Here is a 6,862-nt window from a genome sequence, read left to right on the forward strand (position 1 = left end):
CCCCTGACGTTCCCAGTCGAGCCACGGCGGACTTACGGACGCGCTGCGGGCCGCTGCGGACAGCGGCGACAGCCGCTTGGGGGAGGGGGCGAAGCTGCTCCCGCGGGACGCCCCCGCAGGACGCGTCACACCGACCACCGGGGACAGCCGACCAAGGGGACAGGCGGGAGCAGGACAGGTCAACAGGTGACCTCTGTTCGGAGCAGGGGGGTGCCCACTTCCACAGGCGACCTAGACACTGCATCGGCTGTGCTCTGTCGCTCCGCAGGAGCTCGACAACTGGGGCTCGGACATTCTAAATTGTTATGAATGCACGACTTCGTTGCATTACGCTGTTCGACTGTAGCTGACAACCAACGATGCGAGTATTACTCATCTAATTCTTTTTATCTCTTCTTCTCTCCGTATCTCTCTATTCGCGTATGTTTCCCTTGTCCCCTAGAGTTCGCTGTCCGCCTCCCTCCCGGTGCTATTTCCACTGCCCCTCGTTCTCAGCGGGCTGACAGTGCCGGACTAGGGCGCTGATGAGCCCGCCCGGCAGTCCGCCACCATTAGACCGGGCGCGATTGATCGAAAGCCTTTAAAGCGATTGCTACCAACAGCGGCCGTCACCCGGGCGGCACGCTCCCCAGCACCTGATCCGAGCCGCCGGGACCCGCGGGCCGGTAACGCCTCCATCGTCCCCCGGCTGGGACGCGGCAGGTCAGATGAGGAGCGGCACTCCATGCGCGGTGCATGCAGACGTGAGGTGTCATTCCCCGCCTGAGCGCTGGCAATGCTGGCAATCTCTAGGCATGGCCGTTGCCCATGCGCTGTGCACGCTTTCGCTGAACCGTTAGCAGTGTGTCTGCGTGTTCTTGCGACGCTGCATTCATGTCACCGTAAGCTCAAATATCGTATAAAAATCGGAGGACATACCTGTGGATGGCTGTGCGAAGCTTCGTCATGGAAAAGTTCAACATACTTCGCTTTTAGATCGAACCGAGTAAAAGGTATACGCATGACCAAATACAATTTTGCATCAGGTCTTGATGCTGGAATTGTTAGTAAATGAGACGGTTTGACGAAACCAAATGCTTTCTCGTCCATGCTTATACACACGAACAATTAACAATGGCGAAGCTGCAAGTTGGCCCTATGAGGCCCCGGAATTGGTAATTGGGTCTTCCTTCTCATTGCAACACCTACCGATCTTTACCAGGTGATATCTCACTTGTTGCACACCTGCATAACTTCGCCTACCATCTACTTGTGGCAGTGGGTATCACCGGGTGCGGGAGAGTGGCGGTTGCGCCACCAGAGTCTTACACGGGGCGAACAGAGCACAGTGCGTGCGCGCTGAAGCCGCCTGGACCGGTGCGTCGATAGCCGGATGCCCAACACATTGTTAAACCATTGGTTATTCGATTAATCTGGGCGCCCGCCGAGCCTAAACAACCGCTGGAGTCGTATTAAAGTTTCAGCTTTATTCCTCGGTAGCAGCCGCTATCCGGAGATTGGACGACAAACCCTGCCATTAGTTCTCCCATACCACTCCATTATCTTATTCGGGGCTCGGCGCCGCCAAGTTACCGGCGCCGCCGAACGACAGCGGTTAATGGTTTTCAACCGAGCGCCGCCGGCCGCAGGCAAAGTTCGCCCGTCGCGCACTCTCCATGCAGAAATCTTTTCGAATCTTTGGCGACTCGAGAGCCGCTGGGACTTCGCAGGCTGGCGTTTTATTCGCGGGGCATTTTCTGCCAGCCGTTTTCAGGCTGGTGGCAGAATAAAGCCTTCGTTTGTGGCTGGATAAATAAAATCAAACAAACAGGGATGGAAAAGCGCCGGAAAAAGCGTCAGCATCTGCGTCCTTCGGACAAAGGGGCTATTCAATTTAGCAACTACAATGGCTTGGTGCTGGCCGGGAGTGTGGGAGGACAGAACCCGAATGATATGAGAATGGTCAGATCCAGGGCCCAGGGGCGGCTAGCGTCTCTCCTCAGACAGGTCGGAAATCCCCACCGGCATGAGGATCGCCAGCACCAGCAGCAGCTGCCCACCACGTCACTCCACTCTCGATGCCTCACTCCAAACCGAGCGCTCTGAACAGGTCGCGACGGAGCATCCCCGAGTTTGTCTCAGCCGGGGCCAGCACAGCCAAAAACATTTCAATTTGCGAAATGCGAAGGCAACCAAAGCAGGCCCATAAAACTTCGTCCCGCAAATTACGGCAGACATATCCTGGCATCTGAAATCACAAACAGCTGGCGGCGCCGCCAGCTCCCGCAGCACGGCCTGCAGAGCGGCCCGCCGCGCCTAAGATGGCGGGTCGGTGCCAGGTGTCTGCCGGCGGGGCCGCGCAGCCCCCAGGCGGAGACGGTCTGCATTAGCGGCCGCGATCTGGCGGCTCTTCATCACTGAACACGCCGGCAGCCGGTCAGCCCAAACTCAGAGTTACTATAAAAGATGGAGAGGCCTTCGCATGCCCGGCACATAAAGGGCTATTAACGACTCATAAATCGTTTACCTATGTCCCGGTTAAACAATTCGCCGCTTCCAAAGACGGCCGAATGGCTGGGTCAGGACGCCAGCAGCACTAAGGATTTCCTGTGCGGTAATGGCGCGGTCGCAGTGTGCACGCGGCAGGATAAGGGTCGTTTTTGTCCCGGGGACCGTGGTCGGCCCCTGCCAGATGGAGGGGGGAGGGGGGGGGGGGGTCCGACGCTGTCACGGACTGATCAGGATCTCATCGCATCTCAGCCGCCAGCCGCGCTGCTCCTTAGGAAGGGAGACGTTTACTGGCTGGACCGGACACTGAGCTTGCACAGCGGTAAGGCATCTTTTCTTCAAATGTGAAAACTACCTCCCGCCTTAAGGATTGTAATTGGTTGCGGTTATTGCAGATGTTGTGTGAGCACATTTTCCGGCACTTATTGCTGTTCTGGGGTAAAATGACCTACTGCCAACGGTTGTTTAGATTTATTTATTCGAGGATTTATATATATATATATATATATATATATATATATATATATATATATATATGTGTGTGTGTGTGTGTGTGTGTGTGTGTGTGTGTGTGTGTGTGTGTGTGTGTGTGTGTGTGTGTGTGTGTGTGTGTGTGTGTGTGTGTGTGTGTGTGTGTGTGTGTGTGTGTGTGTGTGTGTGTGTGTGTGTGTGTGTGTGTGTGTGTGTGTGTGTGTGTGTGTGTGTGTGTGTGTGTGTGTGTGTGTGTGTGTGTGTGTGTGTGTGTGTGTGTGTGTGTGTGTGTGTGTGTGTGTGTGTGTGTGTGTGTGTGTGTGTGTGTGTGTGTGTGTGTGTGTGTGTGTGTGTGTGTGTGTGTGTGTGTGTGTGTGTGTGTGTGTGTGTGTGTGTGTGTGTGTGTGTGTGTGTGTGTGTGTGTGTGTGTGTGTTTATGTGTGCTGGGCATACATACGCAACAGTAGTGGTTGAGGTGTTCAGATAGGTAGAAGTGATGAAAGACAAACTCAAACTGTTCTTTCGAATTTTGAACCCGGCGTGCAACAGAATTAAGTGAACTCTGAATAATGCATGCCTATTTTGCGAACAGAGACACAATATTTCAGCTCCAAAAATATGTCTCGTGACTGCAATGGCTGGAAAAACCATGTTTACAACAGCCAGGGCTGCAAAATCGCCCATGATCTGTGGTTACAAAGTAGCGTGCGGAAACGACCTCATAAAGTCCACCGGCGGTGACAGAAGATTTCTAAGACGACATTCCACAGACATGCCAACAGCGGGCTCGGTCGTAAAAATAGACAAGACCCGGGCACGATGAGGAGTACATGAAGTCGCCTCAAACGGAGCCAGCACGCCGTGGAAGGTCAGATGCGAGGTGTGGGAACAAGCGGCCTCGGGACTTGACCTAGGCTGGAGAGGGAAGCGAAGTCGGTGTCACCAGTTTGCCACGACACGCCGCCGGGATGGTGTTTGAACAAATGCAGGTCATCGGGGAGGCGAGCCCAAGAAACATGACTTGGTTATGCCTTCCAAGTTTGTCCACTCGGCCAGAGAACAGCATGTCAATTTGAAAAATTGTAACGGAATGTGGCGTATTTTTCACTTTTGGCTACTAAATGGTTAAGCCAAGCTTGTCATTTTGCGAAGCAATATTTCCTAAGCGAAAACAGCATTGCAGAAAGCCAGGTGAACACTGCTTTCCAGTAAAACTCTGCTCAGATGAAAATAGAAAAGTACAAACATGTTTGAAGGTTCCCGTATGCAGTTCACATGATTACGGTTCAATAAAAACAACTTTCCAACAAATGTTGAGGTTGCAAAGGCACTTTCGAGATTATCCAATGCAACGTCATAAAGGTCATGCTAATTTTCTGATATATTGGGATGAAGCTGCGTTCCCTATCGATAGTAAAGTCACACCCAGAACTTCAATTAGCATTTGGCTCTCTCTCTCTCTCTCTCTCTCTCTCTCTCTCTCTCTCTCTCTCTCTCTCTCTCTCTCTCTCTCTCTCTCTCTCTCTCTCTCTGTCTGTCTCTCTCTCTCTATTTCTCTCTCTCTCTCTCTCTCTCTCTCACTAGCAACAATGAGAGTCCACTAGAGACGTTCGTACGATCTGCAGGCGCTGCCGCGGATCGCGGGCTGGTTGGCCCAGCTCAAAGGCTCTGAAGCGGTGCCGACAGTCGGCGGCATGCGACTCGTAAAGCGGTACCGACAGTTGGCGGCATGCTGCTTGTGAAGCGGTGCCGACAGTGGACAGCATGCGGCTTTGAGCGCTGGTCTGACCTTTCATGTTGACGGGGGACGACGGTAGCTCCCTCTCCATCTTTGGTAGGTGATCGCCTGGAAAACAGGAGCAGGCGGTCAGTTCCTTCCTCTATTTCTTCCATCCCCACTTCTCTTTTTTCTCCTCTTTCTCTCTCGAGACTGGTGTTTTTGCATCCTCTCCCGCTCTCTTTCCTTTCTCAACTGAGCCGCACCTTCAGCGCCGTCTATCTCCCGCCGCTCTCTCCTATCTCTACCTCGCGCCGCTCTCTCCCACGCTGACGAGCCGCCCTCCCTCGTTGAGGACCCCTTCGGGTCCCCTCCATCGCCGGGCCCGCATCCGCTCCGGGCCAGCGTCACCAACTCCGGCGGACTCCGTCGCTCGGGGACCCCTTGTCTCCCCTCCCCTCCCCCCTGAGGAAACGGGGCGACGTTTAGGGCGCGGCGGAGCGTATTCCGGCGCATGCACGGCCGTCGAACGTCGCTGAGGCCGACGCGGGCTGCCTAATGCATGGAGATTTCATTTATGGCCGATTGGGGACGGCCAGATTGTGGCGTTAGTATGCGGCGCGGCCGGCCGCCGTCGTCCGGCCGATGTAAATGCGTCGCTGGCCTGCATAGGCTCCGACCGCCGCGATTAAACTTGCAGCCGGAATGAATATTCGGCCGGGCGGGCGTGCGGCAGCCAGATCTACGAGTCCGCGAGAAGAGATTAGATGGCCGTTTGAGTGCCGCCGGCGCAGCTGCCGGCGCCGCCGCCGAATTGGCGGCATATTCAGCGCGCCGGCCAGGCCGCTCGTAAAGACGGACGTATAGTTTTGAAACATATGGGGCTTGCCACCGGCGTCGGTGTATTAGCAAATTGAACGGCGATGGCCTGGTCGGCGGCGCCGATGGCGGCGAGCGACGCGACGACGGCGACGCGCAAGAGCCTCGCGGACAGAGGCGGCGGCGCGGGGTGCTGGCCTAACGCGGTCTCTACCGCCGCCCCCGTGTGGCAGGGGCGGTGGCCGAGTAGTGCTGACCTTACGTGACCTCTGCCGCCGGTTCTGTGCGACAGGGGAGCAGCGCAGTGCCACTAGCTCTGTTGTCCCCTCTGGATGAATCTTTAGCTCTGGGTCTCTAGTATCCTTTCTAGCCAAGCTTCGCGGGCGGGAAGCCGCGTAGTCGTGATAAATCACTTCACAATTTGACACCGACTTTTGAAATGAATAAGGGATCGAAGTCAGAAGGTGCGATTTCGGTATCACACACAAGCGGCGAGCAAATGTTCCAAATGCCCTCTTGAATCTAGGTCACTGCTAACAGAAACGATGGAACACATCTACAGCAGCTGACGGCTGTGCTCCACCGTCTCTTCCTGACTGTGGACATGGCCAGTTGAACCAGGACCTCTCAGCCTACGTCAGCCGCTGGCCGCGGGGTCGGCGGATAGCGACCGCGCCACCGGCCGGTGTACTCCACTGTCTGACGCGTGGGCTCCACTGTCGGACGTGTGAGCTCCACTGTCGGACGCGTGGACTCTACTGTCGGACATGTGGGCTCCGCCGTCGGACGTGTGAGCTCCACTGTCGGACGCGTGGGCTCCACTGTCGAACTCGTGGGCTCCCCCGTCGAACGCTTGGGCCCCGCTGTCGGACGCATGGGCTTCGCTGTGGGACGCGTGGGCTCCCCTGTCGAACGCGTGGGCCCCGCTGTCGGACGCATAGGCCCCGCTGTCGGACGCGTGGGCTCCGCCGTCGGACGCGTGGGCTCCGCTCATGAGGCGCCGCGACCGCCAGCGGCGTGCGAGCGGGTCACGCGGCCGCCGGCGGCCCGTGACTCATGGCCCGAGCGGCCGCGGGCGCTGCTGAGCGCAGTGTCAGCGGGGCGCCGCGGGTCGGATCGACCTGGCGTGCGGCCCATCAGCGACCCCTATTCAGCCGGAACGCGGCCGTCTGCCGGCGCCGCGCTGCAGCCACCGCACTGGTCACCGGCGGCCTGGTTGGGGCCGTGCCCGGCGCCGCTGACGGCACCTGCGCGCCGGGGGTCCCCGGGAGCGGCGGCCACAACGTGTTGCGGAGCGATAGCGCAGATCGGCGGAGGCGATCTCGCTGCGCGGCGAACCACACACGGGAGCGAGCTGGTCGCAGCGCG

This window comes from Pollicipes pollicipes, unplaced genomic scaffold (genome assembly GCF_011947565.3).
Source record: "Pollicipes pollicipes isolate AB1234 unplaced genomic scaffold, Ppol_2.1 Scaffold_2555;HRSCAF=2994_pilon_pilon_pilon, whole genome shotgun sequence".
Taxonomy (NCBI): domain Eukaryota; kingdom Metazoa; phylum Arthropoda; class Thecostraca; order Pollicipedomorpha; family Pollicipedidae; genus Pollicipes; species Pollicipes pollicipes.